The following is a 15,584-nucleotide window of genomic DNA, read 5'->3' as shown; positions in this document are numbered from 1 at the left end:
TCTTGCTGTCTGCATTTACCCCAGGACAGCCCCCTGCTGTCAAATACAACTATGCCAAATTCATTGCCAATAAGATACATGACCAACTGCTGAAACTGGATAGGGAGGGAGTTTTCATATACTCATCTTACATCTATCATCTATTCATGTACTATCAACCAGAATGTTTCCAATGCCCCATCAAAAGATTGGACTCCAAAGGAGAAAAGAGGTCTGTGATTTTTTGGACCTCAGTATTTCATGAAGTCCACAACTCCCCCTACTCTTACTGTGAGTTCATTGACCTGTTTGTCTATCCATTCTCTTGTCTCCTAATGAGAACTCCTCCAGCTAGGCTATCCTATGACATGCAGAAAATATTGCAGCTTTCAAAGAACTACAGAATAGGTGATTGGTGCTTTTACCAGAATCACACTGTCATTAGGATATATGGTTGTGAGCTTTGTCCCTACATGCTGCCAAGATATGTGCCAATGAGACTGTTTGCCTTAGAATATTACAGGCAATTTATCAATTCTGATTTAACTCATTTTCAAAGCACCAAGAAAAAGGCTCAGTTGAAATTCAAAGACCAACTAGGCCCCTTTGTCATGAACAAAAAAGAAGGATGGCAAGATGCTGATCAAATATTGGGGGAAAATTCAGGTTAAAAAGAAGTTTATGGTGGGTACCTTATGACCCAAATGGTTTTATCAATGCCAGAAAAATAAAATATAGGCTGTCAGCCTATGAACATTGCAAAATCCCACAGATTGAACAATTTTCCAACCAAGATGAGTGGGTGGCAGGGACACTAGTTGAAGAATTCACCCAAGAAGAAATAATGGAGCAAAATATAAAAGATTCGGAAAAGTCTCTTGACTTGGATTCTTTTGAGCAGGTGACATTCAAACTGCCAAAGCAAGTCGGAGAAGGCACATCAGCTTCTATTCCACAAGCTGCCCAAGAAAGGTCTACACCAGCAACAGGGACAACAAAGGGCAAGGAGGTAGTTGATGCAGAGCTAGAAACAATGACAGAACATCTAACTACTTCAATGGAACTGAGTCAAGGGCAAACCCCTCCATAGCTGCCAGAGGCCAAAAGGCAAATAATAGATCCTCAAATTGAAGAGGAAATTAGTGAAGAAGTCATAGAGAGCCCAAGGAGGGAGAGGGAAACCAGTCAGCAAGCATCCATCAGCTCCCAAAGATAGGAAACAGAGAGGCAACATGGTATGGAGGTGTCCTCCTCAAGGCAACAAGGTTCACAACCATCTGGCATTAAAGGAACCTTCATGGAAATCAAGGCCCAAAATGAGATATTGAGGATACAGTTGTATGATCAATTTCTGAATAAAACACCCTCCAAACAGCAGAGATTAATGGCAGCTTATGATATTAAGGAGGAGAAAATGATCTTAAGTCATTTCAAGCCAAAGATACCATAGCCACAGACAGCTGCAGATTACATAAAGACAAACTTGGAGGTCCTCGCCAAGGACATACACCCGATGGACCAAATTGAGCTACACAAGTAGACAGGTGAAATGGTCTATGCTACTCTAGCAGAAAAGGCAATGCTGGCCCATCAAATGAAGGAATCATTGAAAAATACAAATACTCAATTGGATTTGGAGAGAATGTCTTCATTGGCCAAAGACAACAGAATAAAGACATTGGAGGAAATTATTATGGAACTAGGGCATGATCCTAAGGATGCCAAGGGCATCAAAGCCCTCATAAGAAAAAAGGAAGAAGATATTGCTGCACTTAGAAAGCAGCTAAGGCTACCTGCAACCATGCACCCTCAAACTACAGAACTTGTGCAAGAGAAAGAAGGTGAAGATACAATGGATTTGCTCATGAGGATGAATCAAAGGATAATTCAAATGGAGGAAGAGTTGGAGAAAGCATTGCAAAGCAAGCAGGGAGAGTCAACCTCCCAGCCACCGGTAACAGCTCCAACAGTCCCCACTGCCCTTCCTACAGCAGCATCAACAATTCCTCCTGTCATTCCAGCATCAACAACAGCTACATCAACTACAGATGCTATAGCAGCAGCAACAACAACAACACCAGAATCTAGCTTAAGTATGGAAGAAATGATGAAAGCAGTCAAAGAGCTAGAAGTCCAAATGACAGAGCTGAAAGAGGCCAAGGAAAAGTTGGCCAAACTTGAAGTAAGCTATGACAAGTCCAAGGTAACAGTGGCTGAGAAAACAAGGGAAATAAAAGCCTTGGACAATAAAATAAAGTCCTTAGAAAAGGAGCTTACTCTAGATAAAACTCTAGCTGAGATCAAGAAAATTTTGTGGGCCAAGATTGGCCAATCTATCACTGACCAATGGCAATCAATCCAAACTATACATTAGAAAATAGATTTAATAGGCCAAGCTCAACTTGATAGTCAAAAGGCTAGAGCAGCATTGGGAAACATGCCTGAACAGGCCAACAGAATGATTCAATTTTTGAATACTCATACCAAGGAACAGCTGGCAGCACTAGATATTAGAAACCAGACAGATACTATTTTAATAGTAAAGAAGGTGCTGACCCTGAGAAATTTTGTACAGACTCATGAAAGAAAATTTCAAGAAATGCAGGCAGAAATCAATGACTTCAAAATAAAGTTTGCAACATTACAGAGCAAAGGACTACCCAGCTTATTAACCAGCAGCGGAAAGCTGCTAACACATGAATAGTATTCCAACAGGGTGAATAATTATGTTGCCAATCAAATCACAGCATCCTCAAGCACCTCAGAAGAAACAGGGCCTCCCTCTGGACAGAGTCTTTATGATAAATTAGAAAATCTTTTTTACATTGAACATGAGATAAATCACCTTTTTGAGGTCCAGCCAAAATTTTATAGGTATACTGAAGCTGATGAAACACGGATAAAAATACAAAGACATCAACTGCCTATAGAAGACTGGTGGCAGAGAATGCTGGAAATTTTACGAAGGTGATTTTGTTTCTATTTTCCTTTTTTTGGTCAGCTATAGGTCAACATATTCAAAGGCAAGAGCCACCTGTCAAGGAGTAAAAACAACAGAAAGAAGAAGTAAAATTGTGTCTGCAGCTCATTTATGAAAAAATCAAGCACTGATGACACAGCAAGACAGCAAGACAGCAAACGCAGAATAAAGACGCAGCCATCAGCCGACTCACTTAGTCCAGAAAGTCAAATATCTCTGACAAATTGGACAGCTAGCACACCAACATTTACTATGGCATTTATTTCTCTTATTTACTTCTTCTGAAGAGTTGGTGAAGGAAGTTATTGCATGAAGACTTATCTACAAGATATTTTGTATCTCATTTTTGTATAAATACCTCCCCATAAAATGTATTTGGGGTTGGTGATTTTCTCTCTGGACTGCGCTGTAAATTCTCAGACTCTCTAATACAAAGGTTGTTTGAAGTTCACTATTGCTGCACCATCTGAATGTGGATTTGATGTTATGGGAACTGCTATAGAATTCCTGTGTCTTTCTATGGATCAATAAGTTGCTCTAACCTGTGTTTATGTTTTCTGTGTTTGCAAATTTCATACATGTTTCATGATCTTAGTAACAGAGAAAAAGAATAGCCTAGAATTTGTTTAAATACACTCTGTGTTCAATCTCTGCTATTAATTATGTTTTCTTCAGAATTAGTCATAAACAGGAATTCTTAGCTGCTCCTGTTTTCACTAATTCTTTCATTTTGAATACTATTTAGGAATTCTTAATTGCTCCTTGATAATATTCATGCACCATTCCTCTGCCAGCATAGTGAAGGATCCTTGACTGCCCTTCACCCACTGGCTTACATTCCATTAGCTTCCAAATCTCAGAATTGTTCCAAGACTAGTTATCTTGCTCTGTAGCATTGCCCTTTACCAAAGAAACACTTTCAGCAGTACATCATCATTGACCCCATTGCCCGAAGGTATAAACTGTTTTTGATTTGCATCCCAGCTTTATTTAAGATCACCATCCAACAAACTAAAAGTCAAACTCTGTGCATCATAACTAGCCTAAAATACTCTAAAACAAAGCTAAATTACAAAGAGAGAGCCATCTCTGGTTGCAAGTAGGCTAGAGCCTGCAGCTAAAAGACTGGTTGGTGGTTACCTCGGCCGTATTCCCTTCTGGAGGTAGGGAACAACCTGAGTGATAACAGGCTCCATAAAAAGGTGTTTCAATTGGACGTTGTTGGGTGTCGTCAGGTGTTGTTTGAAAGAAACTCAGTTCCCCCCACTAAATGTACTATAAGAAAAGGTGTTCCTCAAAGTACATAACAAAGTGTTTCTAGTGGAACATGGTACATTGGAAGGGTTCAAAGAATAAGGAAGAAGGATGGTAATAGGGTGTTTTATTACCATAATGACATCGACATTTTGGATAGATTAGAAGGAACTGAGCTTCAATTATGTTGGTATAATATAATAAAGGGGCAACACATGTATAAGTTTCACATATCATGCTTTTGTACAACTATGAATCTATTATAACAATTGCCAACTTATCATACAATGCCAGGACTGATACATACGAATTAGAAGAAAGTGATATATATATATATATATATATATATATATATATATAAATTTTTATTTAATTTTTATTTTTATTTAATTTAATTTTATTAATTAATTAATTAATTTTTATTTTTATTTATTTATTATTATTATTATTATTATTTTCTTCAAATTTTGTTAAGAATTTGAATAAGGTTAATTTTCAAAACATTCTACTTTCACTTTCCTTATGTATTTCCATATGTTAAATCATTTATAAATAATTATTGGTTGCATTTTTGTTAATTTGTTTGTATTATTTTGATGTTAATTTATCACTTTTTGGCTTTAGGTCTACTGAATAGTTTGAATGGTGAATGTTCGAGATAACTCAACCTTTTTTTGCTACCTCCTTTTTGGTGTAAGTTTCTTTCACTAACCATTCATATTTTTGTAGTTGTGTTTCATTCAAACATTAATTTGGTATTTCCTCCATACAAACAATATAATTACATACCTATATAACTATATGTACCCCTTACCTCAACACATATATACAATTTGGAGATAAGAGTATCCCTTACCTCAACACTTGTGTTGGATGCCTTCTACTGTGGTTCCTTTGAAGTTGGTCCATTTAATCATGAAAATCAAGAAGAGTTGTTTTTTTTTCATGAATATGTTTTGCAGATAAGTATGTGGTTCTTCTCACTAAATGTTAATGTTTTCCTTGAATTTTTATATTAATGGTTCTCTTGCTAGAAATGATATCAAGGATCTAGTGTCACGAGGTTCAATCAAGATGGTTTCTGCTCACTCAAGTCAACATATTTACACGAGAGAAAATAACACATGAAGTGCATTTTATTTTGAATGTTTGTGTGGTAGTTTCCTTTCCTATTTTTTAAGTTGGACATATAAATCAAATTTTGTAGTTCAAATGTGCATTCAGAGTATTTTTGGAAGTATTTATATTTTGGTCATATACATGGGGTCTACAACAATTAAATTGCACTGGTTATTATTGAAAATTGACTCCTTAATCATCTTTGGGGCATTGTCTTTCAATAAATGGCATTAGCATTAATTACTATCTGTAGAGGCTTTTAGATAGGTGATGGTAGTTGATTTTCAAATTGTTTGCAACTTTATTGAGATATGTGCTTCTGGTAGATTGAAAGGGTGATGGCACTTTTCTTTCTTATTTTTTCTTATATCGATGTATATGTGTTTGATGGACCTTGCAACGTGTGTGTCTAATCCAAGGGGTATTTTAAGGTGAATGGCGTCTAATTTTTCGCAACTTTTGGATTAACAAGAATTTATGATAGGGTGAATGGTATGCAAATTTTAATTGGTTTTATTTTTCCAAAGAAAGAATGCATAAATTTATATTTCATGGTTTGGAAAAGGAAAATACATAGCAAAGTGATTTTAGCATGCCATATCACCTCCAAAAAGGAAAAGCAGGCCACCTGCTAGCCATTTTTCACAAACTTTCATAAAAATATACCTATGATCTCTCCCGGGAACACAACTAGAAGAAAAAAACAAATGTTTGATGAGAGAGGCAGGTTGTTAATGGGAGAAGAAGATGAGGAACAACGAAATATGAGGAATAACCAAAGAAAAAAAATTCTTCTCTTTTAGTGTTGTCACATTTACCTTGTAGCAAAATGCTTTATTATTGTATGTAGATAGATTGTTGACATGCTTTGGAATGGGAGCCATATCTTTCAAAGTAAACTCCCACTCCTTCACATGCCTTTCCTCCTTTAAAACATTTGATAAGGTAGCTACTGCAGTAATGTTGTTGAGCCTCTGATGTTATTATTGTGTTGTGGTAAATCAAGGTACCAGCGTATATAACTGAGATAACTTCGAAGCACTTGTGGGAGCTCTTGGTACTATAAATCAAGTGAGTTTCCTATTCTTATTTTCTTATGTTTTTCACCTTGGCAATATATCTTCATCATGGTTTTTTTTAAGGATCCATATTTGAATGGATGTAAATGACTTGTAAAGCCCTAGAAATATTTTATGTAACTGACCAGTCTCTTTTCTGTGGAACAAATTTAAATTAATATTGGATATTGTTGGGTTTTTTTCATCCCTTTTTATCCAAGCTATTATGTATTCAAGTAATTGATAACATTTGTTGAGTCTACACCTAACAAAATTGCTAGAAAATGGAGTAAGAATTGCTAATTTAATGTGGACTGTGAATATGTCCCAGTTGGTAAATGAGGTATGAAGTCTTCACTTAAGTAACAAGCTCGGACATAAGAAGCAATCCAAAAACCAAACAAGCTTAAATATAAGAGGTAGACCACAAACCCAACTGAACCAAATAGCTAGAGGGCAGTTTCTAAGAGTTCATCCCAACATCTAAGTGTTATGTGTGTGTCCAATTGAAATCACCACTAGTATGAAGTCTTCACTTAAATAAAAAACTCAGACATAAGAAGCAATCCACAAACTAAACAAGCTTAAATATAAGAGGCAGACCACAAAACCAATTGAACCAAATAGCTAGAGGGCAATTTCTAAGAGTTCATCCCAACATATAAGTGTTATGTGCCTTTTCCAATTGAAATCACCACTAATATATATACATATACATATACACACACACACACACATATATATATATATATCTATATATCTATATATATCTATATATATCTATATATATATATATATATATATATATATAGAGAGAGAGAGAGAGAGAGAGAGAGAGAGAGAGAGAGAGAGAGAGAGAGAGATACGTAGAGGCACTTCTAGACCCCATTCTCTTAACTCTACTTCGAGAGTTGGGTCTACCTATTAACCACTCCAAGTTTGGGAATGTAAGGGGGTGTGTTACACCGAAACTAACCAAACACATGCCTTCTTTAGATTATCAAAAAAATTAATATTCCCTTCATGAATGTGCCCTGTGTATAAGCACATGGTCACGTTATATCCATAAAATTTAACACCTCCATAGACTTTTGATCAAGTACCAACTGTCTAGTTAAAGGATGAACAAACCCATGATTTGGCTATTTTATTTGGTTTTGATTCCTCGCTACACAATCCATTACAATATTATTGAATTGACTAGTAAGCTATATGGACTTTATTAGAAGATTAATTTTCATTGTTGTCTAACCAAATTTAACACTGCAATGGGTTTTCTTTCAATATTCAAGTCTGTGATCGCTATGTAGACCTAACTTATGACTTTTTGGAGACTTTAAGGCTACACTTCACATGTAGTCATCGATTACTTTTATCTGACCGACTTACTCTTGGTTTCTTTTTAAGGCTCCCTTAAAATTCAACTCATTTGAGCATTATCAGTTGAGGGTTTGTTGTTGCTTTTTGTTGATGCAAGCAGATTAATTTTTTGGTGAAACTGTGTATAATATCATATTTTCCCAACAAAAAATTTTAACTCAAAGAAACTGTACATCTATTTTTTCCGATCTCATTGTAGGCTAAAATTTAGGAGCTAGTAGAGCATGTTCCCAAAGGGCATATACCTATATCAATGACAATACACATAAGAGGAGAACTTACGAGGAAGGTGTGTTTTTTTTGTCAAGTTTTTACATTTGTTCTGTTGTTTGCATGAGATTTGGCTTTTGTTACAATTAAAAACATTACAAGCCATTCACAACTGAAAATGGGTTCCTCAGGTTGGGCCGGGTGAGCTAGTGCAAATCTATGGAATATTTGTTCCTATTCCTTATACATGATTTTGAGCAATGCGAGTAGGATTGGTGGTTGATACATATCTTGACGCAATGATGATTACTCATTTTAAGAAAAGATATGAAGAGTAAGTTCTATAAAGTAATCTTCCTCATTCCCTTGTAGTTCAAGCATAATTTGGATATTCCTCATTTTTCAGACACGGGAGTCAAATCTTTGATTTGAATTAAAGTTAAGATTAGTTACAATGCTTTTTGATTATTTTCACTGTTTTTAATTTCATTTTTCATGAATGAGATTTAATTTTTTTTAGAGACAAAGTGAAGGGTTTTGTGGCAACCAAACATTAAGCACTAATTAGGGATTTTTGGTCTTCTCATATAAAATTATGTGTCTTAGCAGTCAAATAAGTCCAGAGTCATTGTGAATCCTTCCTTTTTGAATCATTAATGTTTATTCATTATTTTTCACTGCCCCTAATTTGTCAATATCTAATTTGAAATGGTTGCACTTTGAAACTAGGCTAATAGTCTAACCATGCAAATGAATACAATCCACTCACTACTTTCATAATTGATTTGACAATGCTTTTATTGATTTAGGGGATCAAAAATATGCTTAAAAATAAAACTTCCCAAATTCTCCTAAAACTAGCACCAAATCATATATCTCTTCGTTATGATTCCAACGACTCTTCAATTACCTCAATCTCACCGTATCAGGAAGTTATCATGTTATGAAGTTTTTGGCAAACAATAAAAAAGTCAACTTACAGGGTTGACTGGGCAGCGTATGACTACCATGTGGCAGTCTGTACACTGACGTGGTTCTGATGTCAGTAGGGTGATTGTGCAATACTGAGCTAATCAAGATAGGACACGTGCCCCGATCGTATAGAGGAAATTGGTGTGATTTGATTGGTTGGTGGTGATTTGTTTTGGGACAATCACGAAGTGAAACGTGGCCCAATCACAGGGTGCCACATGGAACTTCGGATGAGGCCAAAATATGATTAAGGATTGGAGGAGCCTCCGCAAGGTTTGACCCCACGACCTCACAATACACAACATAATGCCTTACCACTAAGCCACACATTGGTTCTTGTTAATATATGGCAGGAGAGTTATTAATAAAGTCTTGTGTTGGTGTCGTTGGGGGAAGGGTTAGGCCAACGAGCTCATCGACTGACCTAACCCCAATTCCTATGTTGTTACGTTACCATACGAAAATGCGGGAAGGGGTAGGTCATGAGGCCCTATCCTCGAGTTTTGCTGAAACCATGTAAACGATGACAGAAACTTCGGAGGGGTGAGTGTGTGGCACCTTGCCTATGGTCCTATTCAATATCACGTGATTAGGATTAGGGCCGACGGGGCATGTGGGCCATGGACCACACTCCACATTCATATTATATGCCACATGACTGACTGAAGGGTGGAGAATAGGGGCATGAGGCTCAACTAATCATCCGAAAAATTGCACCCAACACGGAGGTTTTTGTGGCTGAACCCACCACCTACAGTTGCAAAGTTGTCGTTGTGCAAGACCGCCAAATACAAATTTCATTGCCAGTTTTGACAGAAGGATGAATTTGCAAAACAATTAGCAAAGAAATGAAGAAGGAGGCATAACTTGGCCATTTTTCAAACTTTTTGAGCCCAAGAAGAGCCTACACAAGGGGTTTTTGGGTGTTCTGGACATAATGGTAGTCTCATTTTTGCAATTTAAGCATTTTATGTTGATTTAATTACACATTTGAGCATATAATTTAAAGGGCCAACATTGGAATCTAGACCCATAGACATAGCCTAGGAGGGGTGAGCTCCATCATCAAATTTTTGTTTTGTGATGCTGCTGCAAAATTTAGCTTAGTTTGTATAATTTTACAATATTGATCCATTGCCCATAAGACATAAACTAACTTGTAAAATTTACATGAAACCTTCAATTTTAATTTCAGATCATTTATCGATGGAGGCTTTATATTTGATCTATGTTTTCTCTATATTTCTTATTGTATTCATTGATTTAAAACATTGATTTAAAACATTTGTAGGTACGTTTTACAAGGTGATGAACATTAATAAATATAATGACTAGCTAAGGATGGGGACATCTTCAACAACCTTTCATTCTTTAGCTCCAGAAATATTTGGGCACAAGGATGTAAAAAAATCCATGCTTCTACTTCTTGTTGGTGCCCCAACTAGAAAACTCAAGGATGGAATGAAGGCATAATTCTTTTACTAAAGAGTTGTTACAAAGAAACTTTATTATCCTGTTGGTGATTGTACGAGAAAAATGCCTTGTTATTCTCGCTTATCTGGTCTCCAAAGTCTATCTACAAAGGAAATTTTATATTTATTTCTCACATTTCTGTTTTACTTACAAATAAGAGGTGATTTGCATGTTTGTTTGATGGGAGATCCTGGAGTTGCAAAGAGTCAGTTGTTGAAACACATGATCAGTGTGGCACCTCAAGGAGTTTACACCACAGGTCGGGAAGCAGTGGTGTTGGTCTGACAACTACTGTTCAAAGGGATCCGGTCACCAATGAAATGGTCCTTGAAGGCAAGGCCCTAATATGTTTATGAGTTTTATTCTTTCCAATGTTTAAGTTGTTGGTTTCTTTGGAGTTGGAAATTGTTTTATTTTAGAATGAATTCATTAGAGATTTTACTAACATATATCTTTGGTCACCTTCAGAGAAGTGATAGAAATAATGGATCTTGTATGTGATGAATCAGGTGCTTGTCGACATGGGTATATGTGCTATTGATGAGTTTGATAAGATGGTCGATACTGCTATTCATGAAGTGATGGAGCAACAAAATTTCAACATTGCAAAGGTGAGAATCAAAACCAGTCTAAATGCACAAACGATTGTTCTTACTGCCGCTTATCCTGCCTGATAAGTATTATTATCATTCATTTTTGGAGCTATAAACCATTAGGATACATTGGAGAATGGAGAAATTTGAAAACTATTAAAACTTTTATATTGACTTGTACAAAGATCCTAGTGCCCTTAATTTTTCTCCTATTTAGGAACTCAAATTGGTCAAAAAGGATTAATCTACTTTTACCATAATTTTGTTTCCTTTCTCTTAGATAATTTTTCTTTTACATTACTTGTTTTCAATTAGTATGTTTTTATTTAAGCTTTAACTATCTATAGTGTTCTCAACTTTCTTTTCTTACTTTTATTTCCATGGCTAATTAACAATTCCTTATACTCTTCACTTGAATGGAGAGTATGGCTCATGTTTTCTTTTTGGTATTTTAGTGTACACTATATCCTAGTTCTGTGATGGAAATTTAATTTTAAGTTTTGTTTTATACTATGTTGTTCATTATCATAGGGGTCAATATGATCTACGAAAAAAACCTGGAGAGAATATCAATCTTACTCTAGCATTGCTTTCTCATTTTGACTTGATGTGGTTGATACTTGATAAAGCTGACATGGATAGTGATATAGAAATGACAAGACACATGTTATACAAGCATCAAAAGTGTGAGCCACCAAATTTACACTCTACTCCTCTTGAGTTTTCCATCCTCGTGTGAGTTATTGTCACCTCTTCTTTAGATATTGATGCTCAAACTATCATACTCTAATGCTGAGTAGTTTTTAATCTTATGATGGTTAATATTTTCTAGGGCTTATATAGTAACAACAAGAATGGTATCGCCTTCTGTGCCTAAATACCTTACCGAATATATTTCCAGTGCTTATTCTTCCATGAGACAAGAGGAAGCACAAAGTGATGCACCACATTATTACACCACTTCCATAACACTTCTAAGCATTCTTCACATCTCAATGGTAATTTATTTAAATATGGAGTTGTGACTAAGCAAAAAAATTAATCTATGTGAAATTACCTAGTGTTATGTGCAAGTTCCAGGAGAAGTGACTTTCAAGTTCTCATCTTTTCAACACCAAAGTGGAGTTGTGACTAAGCAAAAAAATTAATCTAAATTTGACCTTTTAATCTCAGAAACTCGTTTATTATAAAAAGCTGATGTATCTAGTTCTTTTGTCTGGATTTATTGTTCACATGCCCTAATTTGGCTTAGATTCTCCTAAATAGTGGCTCAAAGTAATGTAGATGAAGCCATCAGGCTTATGCAAATATCAAATTTCTCCTTATATGTTGATGAAAAAAAGAAAATTGGTCTAGATTCCATATCTGACATCTATTCAATCATAAGGTATGAAGCTTCGATAATGAATACTATAGATGTCCACTATGCTAATTCCCTAAACTAGATTTGTCAAAAGGTACTCTCCACAGGCTGTATAGAGCATTAGATATATCATTAGTTAAAATTTCCTAATCAAGGTTAGTTTGAATGCATCTAATTGGGTCTCCTACATGCAGGCTTACACTGAAGCTCAACTAAAGGAGTGCTTGGAAGAGTATGCATCATTGAACGTGTTGAAAATTGATCCTAATACATTTTATATTCATTTTATTGACGCCTAAAATGTCCAACAAGCAAATAACATATCATATAGTTGTAAAGTAAATATCCTCATTTTTCAAATCTTTTAGCAAAAAGAATATTTCTTTTTAGATTTCTGTTTTAGATTTGAGTTTTATTGTGAACAACAAAAGTTTGGAGTTTTCTTCTAGGAAAGTTTATAACACTCAAGAAGTAGATAATTCTCTTGTGGAGGGAAATGGAGATACAACAAGTGTATAAAAAATCCCCCGAATTCCTGTAAGTCCAATTTCAGCTGATGCTGAGCCAGAAAACAACACAGAGGGAAGAGATGATGATGAAAATGAACTCGATCTTGTGGCTTAGGAATCACATGCCAATGATTGAGAAGTTAATCACAACACTAGAAGTAATATAACTGAGATATACAGAGCAATCGTGTCTTGAACATTGGGAAGGGGGTGGTTTTATATGACTGCAGGGCTTGAGATGGTGGATGCTCCTTTAGGAGTGAGAAATAAATTGGACACTTATATTCATCTGGGGTCAAGCCAAAAGAGTTTATACATTATATTGGATCACTGTCTTGCTTATAAACCAATGTTTTGGAAACTTCTGAATGAATGTTCATAAGTTTCAAGTGAGATATAACATATGTGTCTCTTCCAAAACTTTTGTTTTTTAGTGATCTTAATGATTGTTGTCCTAACTTTATTATCTTTTTCAAATTTTAACTTTAGGTGTTTAGTTATGGAGGAATGTATGTGAGAGATCATTTTTTGTACTTTGCCTTGTTCCTCATCGTATGTACTTACGTAAAAATTATGTGTTTCCAAATAAACTCTACGGTTTCTATTATACACGATTTCTGTTGTCTTTCTTTCTTTTAGCTTAACCTCCAACTATTTCTTAAGCCTTAATTTAAAGAAAATCGGTGGCCAGTTCTCATCAATTACAGAAAAGCTCCATATGAAATCTAAGTTTGCAACAGAGGATGGAACTAGGTAGATAAGAAAGGTTGAAATAAGGAAAGGTATGCTCTGAATTATTTTTAGCTACAACAATCTTATTGTTAGATGGAAATATTTGAAAAATTATCCCTTGTATCTTAAAATTGATGTGCTTTCTTCATTTATTGAAATTGGCAAAGGAGGAATATAGATGTTACTACCATAGCTTCTATGAACATTGACATATTCTAAATTCTGAACAGGTTTTCATGGGTATGTCACATGAAAATATTAGGAACAAAGTTAATTTTTTATTAATATAGGTAGGCATCCTATGTAAGTTATACTTTTTTTATTAATTCAAAAGTTGGGAAGTTATGCATAGATGCAACATGAAAATTTTGTAGGAAAACAAGTGGAACTTTGAGAATCCTTACATTAGCCATAGCTTTTGATGTCTTAGAAATTAAATATTAACTAAATTTAATCTTCAAGGACAGGAGAAGTTGAAGCTGAGTCTATTTGTAGTGTTTAATGAACCAAAATTAGTTTTCTAGTCATAGTAATGTATGGTTTTCTGATGTTCTTAATGAGGGACTGCATCCTTCAAGGCAGCTGCTGAAATGAGGCATAGAGGCCATACTCTCACTGATTAGATTTTTTGATGTAAATAGTGTAATAATGGTTAGGTATGTTTCCAATTCAATATTGATCAGGTCAGTTGAGATGCTCAAAGTGTAAATGCTTTTGTGTCTAAAGCTTTCATGGAGGGTATGATAGTTACTTCGTTAATTTGTGTTTTCTGTAAATTTTCCACCAACAATCTATACTTAGTTTAGGGCCTCTTTCTCATGGTACTGTACAGGTATATCTGGAAGATTGAAGGCCTATTCTTGCTCAATATGTTAACCTTTCAACTTATCTATGTTAGATGTGTTCTAACACAATGACATTTTCCCTAAAGGCCATTGTCTATCCACTACTATCTTTTTGTGGTTATGTCCGAAGGCTTTTACATGTTCGACCACTGATCAATGATTGGTAGAGAAACTTAGCATGAAAATGCAATAATTCTATTAATAAAGCCATCAAATGTTATGGTTATACCCTTTATATATTTATTACCTTCATCATTCATATTACATTTGGGTTCATGCCAACTCTAGTGTTAAATCGTGTAAGTCCATTGCTTATAATTTCTTTTGGTAAGAACTGCTTCTCATGACCACATTTACAAACACTTTTTAAACTTTTTTATGAATCTAACAATAATTATTAATCCATATACTTCCAAATGTATCATATATTTGATATATTATCTAACTGCATAGGAATAATTGTACCCTCCATAATGTCACTTAGAATCCCCTCCTAAACCTATGAAGTCTCTCTATCCTTAGGTTCATGAACCCTATCACACCTGATGCAAATATAGCATCATACAAAGCATCAATGAACCTTATATGCCAATAATTTTTATTGGGACAAAGGTAGAGAGGATATGCTCCAGCCTCCAATGAATCCCAACATAATATAGGAGCGTTGTCTCTGAAGCCATGAAGGGAGTTTCTCTGCATTCCTTGGTTAAATTGTTGATCTGTGACCCTCCCTTACATAAAATACCAACATTGGGTCCCTCAACTTATATCCAATATACATAGAAATTTGTGCCGAGCTTGACATCTAGGGATAAATAAGGTAATTTCATTACCAAAACAGTACGACTCCCCTTTTTCACTCTAACCAATATGAATGTGTTAGAGCCATGATTGAGTATGCACTAAGAAGTAGATATTTACTATTTTGTTCATAACAATCCCTCAGCTAACTTTGATATGAAATCTATATAAGTCAATTTTTGTGTGAAGTGAATTCCATAGGTATTTTCCACATACTAAAAAAGTATATTAACTTTATATTAGAAAACATCAATGCTTAGACATAAAGCATAGAAAGGTATTTTTCACAAATTACAAAGTATTGCTTAAAGTTAAT

The 15,584-nt window shown here is 35.0% G+C and overlaps 1 pseudogene; it reads left to right on the top strand.

Annotated features, from left to right (window-relative positions):
* The first annotated feature begins 823 nt into the window (after nt 1-823).
* Nucleotides 824-12,680, top strand: LOC149150664 (DNA replication licensing factor MCM7-like; annotated as a pseudogene).
* Nucleotides 12,681-15,584: the final 2,904 nt, after the last annotated feature.

Source organism: Pinus tabuliformis, chromosome 9 (genome assembly GCF_031772625.1).
Source record: "Pinus tabuliformis cultivar Carrire ecotype Pingquan chromosome 9, CPIR1, whole genome shotgun sequence".
Lineage (NCBI taxonomy): Eukaryota > Viridiplantae > Streptophyta > Pinopsida > Pinales > Pinaceae > Pinus > Pinus tabuliformis.
Note: the sequence above shows the minus strand (reverse complement) of the source record. Positions and strands in the feature narration are given on the sequence as shown.